Source organism: Rhinolophus sinicus, linkage group LG07 (assembly GCF_036562045.2).
Source record: "Rhinolophus sinicus isolate RSC01 linkage group LG07, ASM3656204v1, whole genome shotgun sequence".
In the NCBI taxonomy this organism is placed as follows: domain Eukaryota; kingdom Metazoa; phylum Chordata; class Mammalia; order Chiroptera; family Rhinolophidae; genus Rhinolophus; species Rhinolophus sinicus.
This window is the reverse complement of record NC_133757.1, coordinates 88498252-88518086: the sequence shown is the minus strand read 5'-3', so window position 1 is coordinate 88518086 and position 19835 is coordinate 88498252. Positions and strand designations below refer to the sequence as shown.

At 44.6% G+C, this 19835-nt stretch overlaps 1 protein-coding gene across 2 annotated transcripts in view; it reads left to right on the top strand.

The window, feature by feature from the left end:
- The first annotated feature begins 5825 nt into the window (after nt 1–5825).
- The window catches only part of SLC39A14 (solute carrier family 39 member 14), a 40729-nt gene continuing 26719 nt past the window's right edge, over nt 5826–19835 (top strand). Inside the window, exon 1 of one of the 2 annotated variants that reach the window (XM_019714462.2) lies at nt 5826–5994. The gene's annotated coding sequence lies outside the window, so the exon portion shown is untranslated. The remainder of the gene's footprint in view (nt 5995–19835) is intronic. The other variant, XM_019714451.2, reaches the window with a different exon arrangement.

Genomic DNA, 19835 nt, shown 5'->3' with positions numbered 1-19835 from the left:
GGGCCATTTTTTTAATGGTATGAAAAAGAAAGTAGTTTTACAAATGACTACCTCTTTATACTGGCAATGTTAAAATTTGTGCCTGAAATTTCTCAGTGATTTGGGATTATTGGAGAAGACCCTGTTTTCTCTTTGTGGCTCTATTGCCAGCTTTATCTGGGTGTCTTAGTAACTTTTCCAGTCTGGACTTTCTTTATTTTTTTAAAAGAGGAAAATCAAGAGGATGAGAAAATAAGCCACAGACTGGGAGAAAATATTTGCAAAAGATATATCTGATAAAGGACTCTTACCCAAAATATACAAAGACTCAACAATAATAAAATAGACTCATTAAAAATTGGGCCAAAGACCTGAACAGACATCCCACACCAAAGAAAATATACAGTTGGCAAATAAACAGGAACAGATACTCAACATCATAAGCCATTAGAGAATTACAAATTAAAATTAGATAACCAGTACACACCTGTTAGAACGGCCAAAATCCAAAACACTGACACCAAATGCTGGCGAGGATGTGGAGCAATGAAACTTCATTCATTGATGGTGGGAATGCAAAATGGTACAGTCACTTTGGCAATTTCTTACAAAACTAAACATACTCTTACCAATAAAGTACAGCAACATACTCCTTGGTATTGTGCCCAAATGAGTTGAAAACTTATGTCCACACAAAAACCTGCATACAGATGTTTATAGCAGCTTTATCCATAATTGCCAACACTTGGAAGCAACCAAGATGCCCTTCAGTAGGTGAATGCATAAATAAACGGGGGTACATCCAGACCATGGAATATTATTCAGTGCTACAAAGAAATGAGCTATGAAGCCATAAAAAGACATAGAGGAAACTTAATTGCATGTTCCTAAGTAAAAGAAGCCAATCTGAGAAAGCTACATACTGTGTGAGTCCAACTACATGACATTGTGGAAAAGGCAAAACTAGAGACAGTAAAAAGATCAGGGTTTAGGGGAAAGGAACGGATGAACAGAACACAGAAGATTGCTAGGGCAAGAAAACTATTCTGTAGAATATTGTAATGGTGGATACATGTCATTACACGTTTGTCCAAACCCATAGGATGTGAAAGACAAGCATGAACCCTGAGGTAAAAACTATGGACTTGGGGTGATAAGGATGTGTCAGTGGAGGTTCCTCAGTTGTAACAAATACACCACTGTGGTGGGGGTTATTGATAGTGGGGGAGGCTGTGTGTATACAGGAAATCTCCACTTTCTGTGCAGTTCTGCTGTGAACCTAAACCTGCTCTAAAAATAGCTATTTTTTAAATGAGTAAACAAGGGAGACTTCTGAAAACATTGCACACTGAGCTGACCAACTGACAAATGTTGGCCACAATAGGAAAGTATTTTTTTGTTAAGTAGCTGAATTTGGGGGACATGGAACAAGGGAAACAAGGAGGGAAAGAAAATATTGAGGTACAAGAAAGGGCAGCCAGAGTGGTGATAGTTGGTGACAACACAGCTCCCAGGGTTATGGACAAAATGCAGGAGCACTGAAGCTTTTCATCCCAGGAAAGGATAGAAGAAGTGGTCTCAGACCCTGTGAGATGCACAATAGCTGGAGTAAAGTGTCCTGGATGAAGAGAGCTGGAGCCTGGGAGGGGAGTAGAGAGTCCCTGCCAACCATCTTGGGGCAGCAGTAAGGAAACTCAAAGGTAAAAAGGCATTGACGAGAAATCCCTAAGCCTGGGCCTCATACAGGTATTTGTAGTCCATATTTCTATGACTGGCATGTACAAGGACCACAAGCTGAAAAATTACCACAAAGACTGGCCCAGACTGGTTAGAGCCCTGAAACCTGCAGAAGCAAATACTAAGTCAATAGGATTGCAGCACAGAGAGGTATAAATGAGAACAGTGGAAAAGAAGAGAGGAGAGAATCAGAAGGTCCAACATTTGCCTAATAGGAGTTCCTGCAAGTTAAAATAGAATGAGTGACACAATATGGAAGATGTAAAGACAGAATTTTCCAGAATTAGAAACAAATATGAATCCTCTACCTGAAGAAATTCATTGAAGATAAAAGAAAATCGCACTCCTGTATGTATCAGAGTGAAACTCTGGAACACCAAAGACCGAGAATCTTAAAAACAACCAGAGGTGAAAGAGATTGCTTACAAAGAAAGGTCATCAAACCAGCAACAGACTAGCATAACCCACAAAAGATGCTTAGGACAAAAGGAAAAAGAACTTCATGCAACATCAAGTTGGAATTCTTTTCCTAGCTAAATGTGAGTTCAAAAGTGAGGACAAAGGTAATATTTCCTAATAAAGACCAGAGCAGAAATTAATGAAATAGAGAATAGGAAAACAATAGAGAAAAATCAGCAACACCAAAAATTAGTTATTTGAAAAGATTGACAAAATAGGCAAACCTTTAGCTAGATTGGCCAAGGGGGGTGGGGGAAGACTCATTACTAAAAACAGGAATGAAAGGGGACTATTGATCTTACAGAAATAAAAAGGACTATAAGGGAATAAAATGAACAATTAAATGCCAACAATTTAGGTATCTCAGATGAATAAATAGGTATAAATAGGAAATAATTTAGGTATCTAGGATAAATTCCTAGAGATAACTTGCTACTGAACTAAGCATTACTTTTCCCAATTGACTACATCTGCAGAAACCGTCAGAGAATAACAGAAACGATAGAGGCGTCTAAAGGTGTTCTAACTCATTTGGCTGATGGAGTGTGGGGTGCTGGTCCTTGGACCTGATTTTGGGTAAACTAGAACCTTCACATTTCCTCTGATCCTCTTAAATTCATTAAACCATACCGAAATAGAAAACTCACTTTTCCCCTTAAAAGTAGAGAAACCTGATCATTGATTTCTCTCTCCTGTCTCTCTCCAGCTGGCCCTATAACTGGGGAGTGGAAAGAGGGGTCTTTGCCCCAGCCTGCTGATAAGTTAGTTGCCTACCTTGTTGACACAAACCATGAAGGAGGTTTGATTTTCTGAGTCCATAGTCCCACCCTATATACAGTCAGAGCTGGGGAACTCAGTTCTCTGGCTTCTTTCCCAAGGCTATTCCACTCCCTTCAGCTATAGGAAATCTGTCTACATGTCTTTTTGCAGGTAGCTGTGGTAGCTTGCCAGAAGGGAAATAGCAGTCACAAAAATGTCAGATTTTTGTGTTTAGTTCCCTTAAACACTGCCTGATGTCAAACTTAGTGAGCTGGCTGATTCATTAATCCAACAAATATTTGTTGAGAATCTGTTAGGTGCAAGATGTTATGTTAGCAAATGCAGTTCTATACAGAAATCTTTGATAATCGAGACAGATTAAAGTCTAATGATGTTAGGGATAGAAATGTAATAATTTTAAGGGGAAAATGCGAGTACCGTAAACCATATAAAATGTTTTAATGCTGTGAATTATGACTCAATGGGTCATGAAATCAATTTTGTGTGTTTGTTGCCACTTTAAAAAAAATTGAAATAGAATATAAAATATCAGTATATTGCATGTACTAAGAAAGTTGTGTAAAATTTTTGTTTGCTATATTTCTTGTACTGGAGTTGCAGTGTAAATATTTTTTAATGTCAACAAAAATTGAAAGGGCAGATCAAATATGCCTCAGAAGAATCAAGAAGCTTTCTGAAGGGAGGTGGCTTTGAAGAGTTAGAATTTTGACAAGTGGAAATGGGGTAATACTAAGGTGGTGCAAAAGTAATTGGGGTTTTTGCAATTATTTTTAACCTTTTAAACCGCAATTACTTTTGCACGAACCTATTAAGAGCAAGAAAGAGCATACTAGCTAGAGAAAATGATGGAATTGGGATCCCACTGGCATTAGATGTGAAAGAACTAACTACTCAACAACAAGGAGGATGGACTTGGTCAGGGCATATGTACAGGATTTTGTGTGGGGGTGGATATGGAGAGTTCATCACCTTTTGATTTCAAGCTGTGTTAATAATTAATTGTATTCCCCTAATGGGTTACTGATAGCTTATCAGCTTTGGTGGACTTTGGCAGCTCTACCCTTCCTCTGGTTGCAAACAAGTGAGAATGCTGTGATAGGCACTGTGGTGGGTGTCTTGCCCTGCCTCCCCTTCTGTCTCTGACAGGTGGTTTATTTTCCTGTGTGTAGTATTGATACCTGGCCTGGAAAAGCCATGGGATTGCTTTTAGACCTCAGTTTTCAGAAGAGAGTCACACCCTTTGTAATACGTATTTATGGCCTTCGTACTTTTCAGAGCTCTCTGTGTTAGAAGCATGCTTGTTTTACTTAATCTCTGGTGAGTTTCTCATTCCTTTCCCCAAATTTAAGGACAGGAAGGAGTGGTACGGACTGGACCATTTCTGACAGCCCCATTGGAGATGGGATTAAGAATCCCAAATGGATGACATAATGTCTGAAAAATACTCCGCGTTTAACCAAGAAAGACAAATATAAAGGGTTATTACAAAGATGACGGCGCTCCGAGGGAAATTCTGCAAGAGATACTATTACTTTGAAATCACTTGGAAAATGTAACATCACCCCACCCCTTACTCAACTGGAGCGCTGTAATTGCAGGGTGAGAATAATTGAATTTTAGAAAAAGCCAGGGCCCAGCTAGTCTGTCTCTTCAAGTGTGGCATAAACAATTTACCCGTTCTGGCATTGCTTCAGTGCTTTTTCTCTTTTTTTCTCTCTACCCGTTCCTGAGGGACAAGCTGCCATCCAGCCCCGGATTCTTCCTACCACCTGCTCTAGGGATTGTCTGCTCTGTTCCCCATTAGCACTGCCATCTGGGTGTCTCCCTAGGACCTGCAGAGTGGGGAGTGGTCCCCATTCCCTGTGGAAATGCACAGACACAGTGCCAGCTGGGCACTAACCTTTGAACTAGAAGAGGGACATGAGCACTAACTGGCTACACTTCTGTCAGAAGGCCCTTCTTTTGGGTCCCCTAGACCCAGGTGGCCGCTGGCTTAGCTGTAGAGGAAATAATCATGATGTCCAGCAGACTAGAACAATGGGAGTTTAATGGGTGGCTTATTTTCTCAAGAAATTTGCATTTCCGAGTCCTGATATCCACCTCAATAGGACTATCCCACATCAAAGAGACTGCTAGGACACTCCTCACACAAAAATTAACATTGTCCCAAGCTTTCGGTTAAGAAATCTGGCTCCTTAGAGAGCCTGATCATTTGAGGGCGTGGTGTGACATCTAGCTCGAAAAGTGAGAGTAGTACGGTTTATTTGGCACGTGTACAGGAAATTTTTGTTCTTTTGGCTGGTGGGAAAATGCAGAAGAAACATCTTTGGTGCGTCCCTTTTTGGGGGTACATTTCAGAACTGAATTGGGGAAGGAAGAGAGAAGTTTTTTACATTAATCAGAATTCTTAAAATATATACATACGTACTGGTCAAGTGAGTAGCCAGTCCTACTCCTGAGGGTTGGAGGCCAGGTTGCTAGTTTCCCACGTAAGAGGGGGAAAGGTCTTAATGGGAGGTTTCCAGAAGAAGGAGGAGCCTGTGGGGCCTCTGTGAATGAAGGATGGAATTCAAGCGATTAGAAGAGGAAGCCGACTAAGCTAGATGTGAGCTAGGACTCGGTGAGCTAGGGTCTCAGATTGGGGCCCCGAGGCGCAGAAGAGCGCTGGCTCACCCGGAAAGCCCTGGGCAAGCCAACCGCGGGTCCAGGTCTAGCGGGCAGCCGACCGGTAGTTCCCGCAAGTACCCCTCCCGCTGGCGGGGGCCCCACGTGGCAGGCCCGGGGGAGCGCAGGGACGGGCGGGGGCGGGGCCGAGGTCGGGGGCGGGGCGAGGCTGACGCGCAGGGTATATAGTCGAGCATGCGCGGCGTGGCGGGGACGGACGCAGGCAAGGGGGAGAGGGCACGCGTTTTGCCTGCGCGGACGTCGGGACAGAGCTGCTGCCGCCGCTACCGCTACCTCAGCCGTTGCAGCTACTGGCCGCCCGTGGGCCTGGCTTGTGAGATTGCGCGGACCTGGTGGTGTCCGCCCCAGCTTCAGGTGAGGGGCTGAGGGCGTGCGATCGGGGCCGCGCCGTGCCCCAGGGATGCGGCAGCGCGCGGAGGAGCAGTGCGCCTCCGGGCTCGGGTCACTGGGTGGGGGTGGGGGCCCGGCTGCGCGTACTACCGGGAGCCCCGCCGCGGTCCCCGAAACCTCGGGCTGGACCGGGGAGTCGCTCCGGAGAGCCCGCACACGGGCCCAGACCCTGCAAGGAGGCGACACCTGCCTGCGGTGCCACGATGGGGTTACTAGGAGAGGGAAGGCAGGTCGCAGCTGCGGTCCGTTGGGCTGTAGAGCGCGGGATGTGGGAGCCAGAGAAGGTACCCAGAACGTGGAAAGCTGCACTGCAAGGCTGAGGGAGGCTTCCTGGAGCCCATAGACGCGAGGACAGAAAAAGCGGAGAATAGTTGGGCAAATCCGGTGGGCAGCTCGTGGGGCGGCCCGAATGGAGCACTGGTGTCCCTCCCGACTTCGCTTTCCAAGAGTTGTGGCCCCTACCCCACCCCACGCAGACCACCTCCCCAGCTGAAGAAATGCCCCCAAATCTTCCGGCTGGCCGGTAGCAGGAGACGCAGAGTGGCAAAGGAGGGACTAAGCTAACCCCGACCAAGCTTGCCCGGTGGGTATGGCTTTTTAGCTATTTTTGGTCGGTACCGACCAATTTAGGTGGTCTGGTTTAGGCTGCCCTCTCTTGGTGGATTAGGGCAATAGATCAAAATAGTCATCCAAGCAGTTTCACCATGTGATCCTGAGGTCCAGTTAAGCCAAGAAAATGTCCTCAGCTTGTGGCTACATTTTTGAGGATCTAGTGTCTGCCGGGGCCCGGGTGTTCAAGAGGACTGTGAACATGATTTGGTGAGGGGCCAAAGGAAGCACGGAGGAAGGAGCAGCTTTGACCTGACCCTTCCTCTTGGAGTCACCCTTGGCTTGGGTTTGTCTTCAGTCACTCTTCGCTAGGAACCTCGGGCCACTTGGGTAGGCCGCTCGGAAGTGGTGTTGATAACGTGTCATGGGGGCTGACTTGGCTACCCTCGCCTCTGTCCCAGGGCTGCTCCTCACTTGCCCTACGACCTTGGGAAGGGGTCAGTGCTTGCTGAGGTCAGATTGGATCTCTGGTCTCTTAATCGTTAATCCTTACCTCTTAAAACAAGAGCCATAAAAACTGGGAGGAGCTTGGTGAAGCAAGAGAAAGAATGTCCAGAATCATATCTTTTAGCAGCTGTAATTAAAAACCCCATATTCCATTCCCTGTTGGATGCTCAGAGGTGAGTCTTCCATGCATTGTGTGGTAGCCAAGAGATAGACCAGTGAGTGCGCCTCTTCCTGCCATTGGTTTGCAGGTATGATGAGGGAGCACCAAACACAGAATGAGTGACCTTGTCATTTAGGCAAGAAGAATCAGAATTGTGGGCTTCTTGAGATACCAGAGCTCGAGTGACTCGCCATTCATCCCTCATACGTAAATGCACAGGGCCTGGTCTGTGATTGGCTCTGCACTGGCGACCGCAGGTGCAAAGAGAGGAAGAGGTCCCGCTCCTACACACTCTTGTTGGTCAGAAAGAACATCCATATGTGAAGAATGAGGTAGAGCAAGAGAGGTCCCACTGTTGTGTTTCATCTAGTAGAGGTGGTGTGTGTACAGTGGCAGGAGGATGCCTGGTTTTTGAGCCAGAGGAAGTTGTGTTCAAATCTGCATCCATCACTGTCCAGCAGGGAGAAATTCTTAACCTCTGTGGGCCTGTTCTCACCACCGTGCAACATATTGTGTTTCTGCCTAGAACACAGAGGTCTCCTCCTCCTCCTCCTCCTTTGGGTAGGCCTCTTTGCTGTGGCCTGCCAGGGATGGCCCCACAGATTCACTGGGCAAAGGGAAAAGAGATTTTTGTTCCACTGTTAGTTTCGGGAGCTACTCTGATTTCTTCAGGTAATGGAAACACTCCTTTTCTGGGCTGGTTATAGGCAAGGAGGACTAAGTATGTATGTATGTGACTCTGTGTGTGTTTGTGTGTGCGTGTATGGACCAGTCACTGGACTGGTTCTGATTTCAAACCCTTACCACCTTCTTCCTCTTTGCTCTTTTCCTGCTCACAGCCCACTCAGTTCCAGGAGGAACCATGTCCATGTGCAATATTTACAGGATCTTGGGATCTAAGTAGTAGTGCTGGGAAGTGATTGTATATGTCAGGGAATTGGGGCCTTCTCCCCACTCTGCCAAAATAATTCAGCCTGTGTGTACTTGATGTCTGAAGGAAGTATTTTGAAGAAAATGCATAGGTATTTTGTAGAACCACACACGACAGCATGTTGAACTCAGGGACTTTGGGAAGCTTTGAGTCTAGCCCCCCTGTGTTTTACAACTAAAAAAACTGGATTTAAAGAGGTTAATGGGTGTCACCAAGTCACATTGCTTGCTAATGGCCAAGAGACTTACGGTGCAAACCAGAGAAAGTTTCCATTTTTATTCGTAAATGTGATGTAATTGCTAATAATTCTAGTCTTTTCCTTGAAAAACGTGAAGAGGAAGGAGGCAGTTGTCCCTGTGCTTATTTGGATGGGGGTCTTTCCCTGTGGGGAGAGAAATTTCTTCTGGAGGAGTTCTGTACTTTTTTCTCTTTCCAGACTCCCTGGGGACAAGGGAGGTTGGGGAGTGGGGTGAGGAAGGGTCATGCTCTGGGGCCCCAGCCAGGACTCACTAGGTGTCTAGAGAGGACTTCTCTGACCTTGAGGCTGATGGACTGGCAGAATGCCGGCAGATAAGGAGTCCAGAGTCTTCTGCCAGACATGGGCCTCAAGCCCTCCCAGGGGACAAACAGGCCAGTCTCATGACAAGGCCTCCAAGTCTCAGCTGCCTGTCTCCCCCCATCCTTACTATGATCACTGAGGCTTGCAGAGGGGACCCTTTGTTGGACCCATCTGAGGTCCAGAGGCAGAGCCCCCTGTCGGCCCTCCTATAACAATGGGAAGAAGGGCAGCCACAGAATCTGCCTAGAAAGAGAGCTTGGCATGACCAGCCATGGGAAACCAAATTCCCTGCCTTGGAAACTCGAGATCCAAATGCTGTGTTCCCAGGCCTCCTTACCTTTCTCCATCATCAGGCCCAGGAGAGTCCTGGGTTTGATAGAATGAGAAGGTGACCATCATTGATGACCATTGGGTCCCTACAGGCTCTTCAGCACTAGGTAGTTAATAAAAAGCGTCAGCCAAAAGTTTGGAATAAAATTTTTTTAAAAATCCAGGTTTTAAACAATTCATTTTACCTTAAAAACATGTGCATGTGTTTTTATTTGCCAAAACGTTGATTTAAGGCCAGGGGCCTTATCTTTGATCTCTAGGTTCCTTCACAAGACTTGAAAATTGTTTGTATATAAAAATCACACCACATGTATCACCTGCAATTTCTCATTTCCTTTGTTTTAAAGTTTTTTCACTGGGCTATATATTCACATAGCTCAAAAGTCAAAAAGATAAAAAAATAGTTTTAAAAAGTGGCACACATGTGTACACTCAGTATACAGTGAAACAGCTTACCCCTGGCCCCCTTTTTTACAAATGCTGCAAGTTAGTGTTTTAGGCGCATTGTTTAGCATCTTTTTCCACTTAGCAACTACATTCCATCTTTACATATCAGCACACAGAATACTTTTAGCTTCCTTTTATTATAGCTGCATATTATTCTAGAATATGGAAGTACAGTAAATTTTTAACAACATATGTTGCTTCCCTCTCTCCTCCACCTTGGGTGGTTTCCAGTATTTTGTCATTAGACAGAGCTGCAGTAGAAAACTAGACAAATGGCATTTTGTACATGTGTGTGACTACAGAAGAAATTCTCAGAAGTGGAATTACTGGGTAAAAGAATTTATACATCTGTTGATTTTAATTAAAAAAAGAAATCAAGAATTTAAAAGACATTTACAAACCAGTCCACGTGCAGAATCCTGCTTTTTAAATTCACACACCTAATTTAATCTTTTAATTTTTTCATTTGTAATACATTTTTCTAAGGAGCAATAATTAAACTTTTGGATCCTAGGATTCCTTAATACTGTCTTTTGCTTATGTGACTATACCTATTGATATTTATCACGTTAAAAATGAAAACAAACTTAAAAATAGTTATTCATTTCAAATAAAAATAAGGTCATTGCATATTAACATAAAACATTTTTATGAAAAATAACTTTTCCAAAATAAAAGTTTTTGCATTTTTGCAGATCTTCAGGATTTCAAAATAATGATTAGATAATAAATTATGATAGGCATTATGTAAGTTTGATGGTAAATAGTTGCAATCCTGAGAACAGTTAATCTCTGAAAACATATTTATACTCTAAACTTCTACCTTAGAAATTTCTAGAAAACTCAAAGTCTATACAGCACACATTATCACACTTCCTGTAGCTTCTGAAAAATGAGAGTGAGAAAGCTTTTAACATCTTAATATTGTAATAAAAATAGTTTTTACTTTGCAGACCTCCTGAAATGGTATGTCACCCAGGTGTCATCTAAGACCACAATTTCAGAATTGCTGTTCTAGAGCATTTAGCTTAATTTTGTAGAAATCAAAAGTTTCTGCATTTATATTTCAGTGACTATTTAATTAAATTTTAATCCTAAAATTTAAAAAAAAATAGAAGTGGCATAAAGAGGTTTGGGAATAGGCTCAAAAGACTCTTGGTAAGTGAATCTTCAGCTGGTGACAGCCCAGGGGCCTGTGTGCTGCAGGGAGGTACGTGCAGGAGGGATAGAGGGGATTGGCTAGGCCTATGGAACTCAGCTAAGAGACTTCCACTCCATGAAGACAGGCAGAACACTGTCTTTTCCAAAGATGCATGTATAATTTGGAGGTGAGTTGATTACACACAGAAAGTTAATATGCTATCATGTGGCATTTGTTAAGCTCCACTGAGTGCAACAGACACTTGAGGCCAGAGGAAGGTGAGGGGGGTGGGGGCCAAGAGGTATCTGGGAACGCTTCCTGGAAGTGGAATGAAGCCAAGTTTTGAAAGCTAAGAAGAAAGGAGAGGGAAGAGAGGGTCCTGACAAAGACAGTTGTGTGAATAACGACACAAAGAGGTGTATTCCTGGGGCAGGGTGGTCAGCAGAGGCCAGAGTGGCTGGTAGAGGGAGAAGTGATGTGGCTAGAAATGTAGGTGGGGTCCAGCAGTTTTGAAGGGCTCTGGGGTCTAAGGTACATGATATTCTCTGTTTCCGTATCAAGGGCTGCTGCTCTTAGCAGCCCTCTAGTATCTTGGAGTCCAGCCTGCTCTTCCCTGGAACAACTCCATGGTACCACATCTACCTCCTTTGTACCAGTCCACTTACTCCAGCCTCCTGCCTGTTTGCACTTGATGGCTGAAGAAAGTATTAGGAAGAAAATGCTTAGGTAGCAAATGCTCTGGTGATCAAAGTGATGCATACTTACTATAAAGGTGAGAATAAAGAAGCGTGGGAGAAAAAGTCTGATCCTTCAACCCCGAGGCAACCTCTGTTAATGTACTCACCCTTTTATTTTAAACTTTTATTTTGGACTATTTTAGACTTAAAGTTGTTTTATACATATATACATATGTGTATACATATGTGTATATGTGTGTGTGTGTGTATACATATATACATATGTGTATATATATACACACATACATACACATATATACATACAGCAGAGAGCCTTTTTCTCCTTCACCCCATAGGACAGTTACCAAGAACAGGAAATCAACATTGGCACACTGTTAGCTAAACGACAGGCCTTATTTAGATTTCACCAACATTTTCACAAATACACTTTTTCTGTTCCAGGATCTGATCTGCAATCCCACTTTGTATTTAGTTACTATTTCTCCTTAGTCTCTTCCCAGTCTCTCTTTCTTAGAATGAAGTCATGCATGTTTTGGCAAGACTATCACAAAAACGATGTTGCATCCTGTCCAGTGCATATCAAGGCATTCAGGATGCCACATATGTCCTATTACTGGTGGTGTTTTCATGGATCACTTGGTTAAATTGGTGTCCGTTGGACTTCCATACTGGAAAAGTGACTCTCCCACGCTGAATCCTTCTCGTGCTTCAAATCCCTTCTGCCGGGAGGAACCTGTCCCTTTTAAGGGCTCACCTGATTCGTTTTGACCCATACAGGATAATTTCCCTATGTTAAGGTCAACTAAATTAGTCATGTAACACCGGCAAAATCCCTTTTGCGAGGTAATATAACACAATAACAGGAGGGATATCTCATGTTTACAGGTTCTGCCCACACAAGGGCGAGGGTCAGTGTGGGTCATCTTAGAATTCTGCCAGCCATAGCAAGAGCCTCGGATAAAAGTGATCGGGCCTTATTAATTAAAGCACCAACGTATTTGTTTCCTAGGGCTGCCATAAAAAATCATCACAAACTTGGTGGCTCAAAACAATAGAAGTGTACTCTCACAGTGCTAGAGGCCAGAAGTCCAAAATCAAGGTGTCAGCAGGGCTGTGCTCCCTCCAAAGGCTCTAGGAGAGAATCCTTCAGCCTCTTCCACCTTTTGGTGGCTCCAGATGTTCCTTGGCTTGGGGCCCCATCACTGATCTCTGCCTCTGTCTTCAGGTGTCTGTGTCCAAATCTCCCTCTCCTTTCTCATGTAAAGATACCAGCTACTGGATGTAGGATCCGCCCTAAATCCAGGATGACCTCATCTCGAGATCCTTAACTAATTATACCTGCAAAGACCCTATTTCCAAATAAGGTCACATTCTGTAGTTTTGAGTGGACATGGATTTGGGGGGATATTATTCAACCCCCTACACTCAGGGTGGGAGAAAATATCCTTTGTAAACTTTGGTTCACAGACTGCAAAAGAAAGGGAGACTTCTTTTTACATCTAGGATAAAAAGCAGCCCTGACTGTTGTTGAGCCCAGGGCCCAGCCTCAGGCTGCCTGCTGCCTTCATGTTGACACAGATCTGAGAACCGAGTGGGTATAAATTATAAAGCTGGCTTCAGAGGACCTGCAGTCTTTGGATGCAGACACTTGGCAATACCAACAACTTGCCTCTGCAAGGAGCTCTCATTGAGTGTTAGTTTCCTTGCAGGCTGCACAGGGCAGAGATGGTGGTACCCATATGCAGGAAAGGGGCAACTGACTTCAAAGAGTTGAAATAAATCACAGGATGTCGTAGGTGGTCCGTGTCTAGTCCAGCAGTCCTGAAATGTCAGGCTTGTGCCCCAAGCAAGAGCGAGGTTGATGTATCAGAACTAGATGTACAGATACTGATCTTACCCGGGAAGGTCTAAGGTGAAGCCCTGCTGGCTGGGGCGGCCAGGTTAGGGAGCCAGGCACACTTGTCCAGTATAGGGCAGATTAGGACTGGAATCCACCTCCAGACTCTAACTGAAGATCTTTCAAAAGGGGAGGGACAAGTCATCCTTAATTCCTAATTGGACTCAAAAATTAACTTTCTTCTAAAGTATTACATGTTCATTATATTTAGAAAATACAGATGAATAAAAAGATAACAAGTTACCATTAAACCCACCACCAAGAGATAACAGTTATATATTTTTAGTCTTTTTCTGTGAATGTATACATTTTAAGGAAAGGTGATCTGCTGTAAAATTTTGTAAGCTTTTTTTTTTCACTTAACATATGAACAGCTTTCCATGTCATTCTTCTCCCAAATAACTAGCATTTATTGAGCAATTACTGTGCACCAGGCACTGTAATTATTTATATTCAGTATTTCATTTAATTTTCTCAACAGCTCTGAGGGACTGTCAGTAGCTTTGTTTCTCTATATGAGGAAAATAAGTCTCGTTGGAATTGTGACTTGACCTAAGCCTTGAAGCTAGTAAATGCAGACTCAGGATTCACATTGGGGTCTGTCTCGCCGAGACCCTAAACTCTTCATCTCTGTACTTAAACTACAGATTTTATTAATTACATGGATTATCTTACTTTAGCAATCCCCTTCTATTGTACATTTAGATTGCGTGCAGTTTGTCACTGTTATGAGCACTGAGAGAATGCAAGCTCCGTGAGGGTGGGGATTTTTGTCTGTTTTGTTCGTTGCTGTGTTCCCTGACACTCGATAGGTAAATTGTTGTTGGGCGTACGAGTCCATAGTTCCTTAAAGCCCAATACCCCCATTCAAGGTCATTTCCTTAAGGATGAATTCCCAAAGTGAAGTATGGGGACTTGACAGGATGACTTTCAAAGTTGTTTTCTGAAAAAGTAAGTGTACGAGGATAATCAGAAACAGTTTCAGAAAGAAAGTAGTGAAGTTGGACTTGTTTCCCCAAAAAAAAATAATAAAGAAAAAAATAAAATGTGACATTGGCACAAGATCGATACATGGAACAAAATGGAAACGTCTAAAAATTGACCTCAATATGTGTAGGAATTCAGCAAACAGTAATGGTATTTTTCTTACTAATTGTGTGATTTGGGGCAAGACAGCCTCAGTCCTGGTCCTTATCTGTGATTGGGGTGATACCCTACTTCCTCAATTTTAAGATGCTTTTTGTTGTTTTTAATGTTCCTGAAATAGGGAGGTGTCTCATTGATGTATACAGATGATGCAGTGTGTATTTCTACTCCGAAAAGCTGCCACTGATACTTTACAATTCAGGAAGTACTGTAGACTATATCTTATAAGGTTGAGAATATTCAATGAGATAATGAAAACAAACTGCTTAGCACAATGCCTGGCAGACAACAGTGAATCCTAGCAATTCCTATCAAATTAAAGACGAAAGGATGATGGATGAGTTACAGGGGTGTTTAGATGCACATAACAGCGTCCAGCCAGATCGCATGTAAAGCATCTGCCTTTTAGCCATGGGAGGCCTAGGTTCCTGCTCAGTGATGCCTGTAGGAACCCAGGCTCTCTCCAGCGTATCTGTCTGCTCTGCCATTCTTCACACAGGGGACTTTGTTCTGGTTGTCACTTGCCAGCCTGTAACTCTGAGCAGAAAGGAGGAAGGGAAAGAAATGGCACTTATTCTGTGTACTTGGCTAGACCAGCCACGCGTGCCCTTTCAGTACAAAGGATATGTTTGACTTTACCTCTATTTCTTCCCTTTTATAGACTCTACAGTTGAGGTTTGCGAGGCAAATCGAATTTTCATTGAACAATATTGAGGTCATTGTCTAACTTTTTTTTTTAAAATAAGTTTAATTGGGGAATATTGGGGGACAGTGTGTTTCTCCAGGGCCCATCAGCTCTGAGTCGTTGTCCTTCAATCTAGTTGTGGAGGGCGCAGCTCAGCTCCAAGTCCAGTTGCCATTTTCAGTCTTTAGTTGCAGGGGAGGCAGCCCACCATCCCATGTGGGAATCGAACTAGCAACCTTGTTGTTGAGAGCTCGCGCTCTAACCAATTGAGCCGTCTGGCCGCCCATTGTCTATTTTTAAAAAGCGAGATTCTCTTTCTTACACTGTGCCAAATTAAATTCTAGATGAATTAGAGATTTGAATTTTTTTAAAGGCAAGAAAATATGTGTGCGTTTCTGTAATTTCAAGGTGGGAAAGGATTTTCCGTGCAGGTAACTAAAAGCAGAAACCTTAAAAGTGCAATATATTTACTTTACCTTTTAAAATTTTGTCAAAACACCAATTAACAAAATTAAAAGGCAAATGATTAACTAGGAAGATATTTGTAATGTGTGACAAAAGGTTACTATTTTTATTGGTCCGTGCAGTGAACTCTTACATATACCGATAAGAAAGATGATGAATGTATAGTAGCAAAAAGGGACAAAGGAGGGTAGCAGGCAATTTGTGACCGACATATACATGTTAGTAAACCTGAAAATGTGATGAACCACTGGTAATGAAAGAAATGCAAATTAAGAGAATTACGAGAATGATTTTTAACTAATATGGCAAAGATGGAATACTGTTTTAATGCTCAGCATTGGTGAGACTCTTATGAAACAGTCATCCTTATACACAGTAGGATTATTAGTTAAATCTTCCAAAGGATAGTTAAGCAAATAGTTTAGTAATTTCTTAGTAAATATTTGTTGACCACTGTCCTGGAGAAAGGGACTGTCCCTCAGCCAACCTGCTCTGGATCTCACTGATTCCTTTTCTTCTGGGAAAATTTCCTTCACCTCATACGGACTTTCCATGCCCTGCTGCCAGGTGCGGGTAGAGGGAGGAGGCGGCCAGCTCACCTGATGGCCTTCTTCTACAGCCACCCTCCACCCGCCACTCCCAGGACTGCTGGGCTGCCCTCCCGGAGGGAGGGGGGGAGGAGCACAGACCCAAACCTCTATGTTTTCCTCATGTCTTTTACTGGAAGTCTGAAAGGTTGGTTTGTGTGAGAGAAAGGTGGTGGTGTATGTGTGTATCCTGCTGGTCACCAGAGGCCTGTAACTCACGGCAAGCAGGCTGAACTGTCAGGACTCTTGTCCTTTCCTGGAAACCAGAGGGCTCAGGGCCAGCCCCAGAGACTCTTAATTTTCTTCAAGCTCAGAGTACATGAAGCTTGGGTGAGGTGGAGCCATATTGGCCTGTGGGGAGGCTGGCCCTGCTTTTCTCTCCCAGGCGCCAGCGGTGGTAGGCCCTGGCATCCCTTCCTGCCTCCGTCCTCCTTTCCCCTTGCTCACTGATGGCCTGTCCTGTGCTCTGCCATCTCGGGACCAGGTGACAGTGAGTGGCATATATTCAGTGCTGACCATTTCCCTGATGTCGGAGACTTTCTGTCAGAGAAGCCCTGCAAGTTCTCAGGATACCAGGTCCCTGGGTAGTGTCCAGGGGCAGCCAGCCATGGCCGTTCTCATCGGCTTTCCCAGAAAGGTGCAGAAAGTACAAAGTCACCCCCACTCCTCCAGACCCGGGCCACTTGCCAAAGCGCTCTCTGGGATAGCCTGGGCCCTAGAAACAGAACTTTTGTTCCGGTTTCTGCTTCTCCTTCCTTGGCCATAGTGTCCTGCAGACACTATGCAGAGGTACCTCCCACAGCAGAGGCCTTGACCGTGGGTAAACCGTGGTGTGTGCACAGCACGGCTGGCCAGATTGTGCCTGTGACCTTGGCTCTTCTCACACCACTCCCTCTTGGCAGCTGCGAGAGCCCCTCCCCCCACATTTCAGGATGTGTGCAGTTGGCACGTCGTCGAGAGAGGCTGTGTGCCATGGGACCCAGACTCAGAGTTTCCATGAGCAGCTGAGAAATTCTAGAAACAGCCTGTACTTTGGGGGCTTCCTTTCCTTTTCTGCCCTGCCGTGGGGAAGAGTTAATACGTTATTTTCGGCAGGATTATCAGATGGTTGCCCGTCCTCAGTGCGCTGGTTTTCAGGGTTGTGGGGAAGGGAAGCTGCCTGCCCGTGCCTGCCTCTCTCCTGCCACCTTCCTCCTGGGTCCTCCGTACCACCTTAGGGGTTTCTCTTTAATTTTTCTACGTTAACGTTTTGTATCCCAACTCCAGATCAGTTTCTCCAGGGTCATCAGCTCTACTGATGCTGCAGGAAAAGGGGTCCTGCCCCCTGCCCCGAGGTTGCTTATAGTTCAACTGGGGCTAGAAACCAAAGCACAATAAAATTCTGAGCTGTGAGGCACTGTGAAAACAGGCAGGGAAATGAACACACTCAGCAGCTATCCTTTGGTCAGACTCCCTGCTAGGTGCTCACTCCTCCGGGCTCTGCAGGGGGAAAAATAGGCCCAGCGCCCCACCACGGTGGAGTTTTCAGTCTAGTAGGAGGAGACAGATAATATGTAAGCACAAAATAATAAAAGACTGTTTTAGTTAGTGATATAGCTTAAGAAGAAAAGGCCACTGGGATTCTAAATGACTAGGAATGGGCTTTTTTTTTTTTTAAACCAGGTGGCCCTCTACTTTGAGGAGGTGACATTTGAACTGAGACCTGTTGTAAAGATCTGGGGAAGAGCATTTTAGGCATAGGGAACAGCAAGTGCAAAGGGCCTGAGGTCAGAATGCACTTGGTATGTTAAAGGGACAGAAAGAAAGCCAGGGTGGCTGGATCCTAGTGAGTGAGAGCCCTCAATAATGATAAGGTCACTGTCGTCGGCCAGGGGCAGATGACACAGCGATTTGTAGGCCAAGAATAGGAGTTTAGATTTTATTCCACTTATACTTGGAAGCCATTGGAGATTTTAAAATAAAGGAAGTGCTGTGATTGGATTTGTACTTTAAAAGGATGACCCTTTCACTGAGCTTTACACTTAAGATTCAGGCACTTTACATGTATATCCATTACACTTATTAGAAAGAAAAGAAAGGGCTCTGACAGTGTGGGGGTAGGTGACCAGTAGAAGCTGGAATGCTAGGTAAGAGATTTTATTTCAACTAGAATTTCAACATTGCCTCCACTCACATTCCCTGTGCTCGCTTTACTAGGAAAACTGGAATGGGCTCATGTCCTCGGGGTGTTTATAGTGTAGTGTCTTCAGATTCCGATAGTCCTTCCAGATTTTCCTCGAAGAGAGGTCTTCAAGAATGCGTCGTCTGTTCACTTGTACACAGTTCCATTGTGAGGATGGGTTCGTTTATTGATCTGCTCTCCTGCCAATGGGCTTTTGGGTTGCCTGCAAGGTTTTTGTTCAGGTGAAGAGTGCTGCCATAAGAATTCTCCTGTCCATCTCTTTTTTTGTCTCGGGGGTTGAAAGTCACCCAAACTAGAGCACATCTGAGTTGCAAACGAAACTCAGAAACCTCTTCCAGGTGTCAATCCGATTGCCTCTTGGGGTTGATGACAGCCAGAGAGGGTAAGCCTTTAAGTCTGGCTGGAATGTTGATCTCTTTTTAATAGGCAGCAGTTTGTAGGAGGGAAGGGAGTGGAAGGGCAAGTGGAAATTCGAGGGTGAGTTGTTAGGGCAGTTGCTTGTTTTGCACCATATTGTCTGGAGATTGCCGCCTACCCACAGCGCTGATGGGCTGTTTGGACGTGAGGAAGGGCAGTGTTGCCCACGTGGGTCTTTTTGCTGGTCCTGTTCTGTATCTAAATGTGATAGGAGCCAGAAACCTGGCTGCCTTTGTTGTGGAATCCATCTGTGAGTGCTCTTGGCAGCTTCTCTCTCGAGCGCTGGCCTGGGCAAAGACAGGAAAAGGATCAGGAGGACACAGGATCAGCGTCCTCATGCTCTCCTTTGCATCTTGGTAACGGGGAGTGTGGAGAAGACAACCCCTGGCTCTAAATACTGCATCTTCAGTGAAGTCAATCCCAGCCATTCTGGAATGTCCAGAGAAAGTGAGGGTGTATCTGTTCTATATGCATTTATATTTACATATTCATGTGGCAAGTACTTATTTAGATCCTACCAGCCTCCTAGGAGTGTTATGAAACAACCAAGAAGGTTAACTAGAAGCATTAGAATTGTCATTCTAAGGCAGCATACCATTGAGTTAAAGAGTGGTAGGATTCTGGGCGGCCGGACGGCTCCATGGTTAGAGCGCGAGCTCTGAACAACAGGGTTGCGGGTTCGATTCCCACATAGGCCAGTGAGCTGCGCCCTCCACAACTAGATAGAAGATAACAAGCTGCCGCTGACCTTCTGGAGCGGTGCCCGGATGCCTCAGTTAGAGCACGAGCTCTCAACAACAAGGTTGCTGGTTCAATTCCCACATGGGATGGTGGGCTGCGCCCTCTGCAACTAAAGATTGAAAATGGCAACTGGACTTGGAGCTGAGCTGCGCCCTCCACAACTAGATTGAAGGACAACGACTTGGAGCTGATGGGCCCTGAAGAAACACACTGTCCCCCAATATTCCCCAATTAAATAATTTAAAAAAAAGAGTGGCAGTATTCTGAGGAAGGTGAGAATGCTTCTCAGGTGGAGTGGGACTTGTCCTAGGGAGGGAGGGTGTAGAGTGGATCAGAGATGGTGCCTCCTCCTGCAGTTCATCC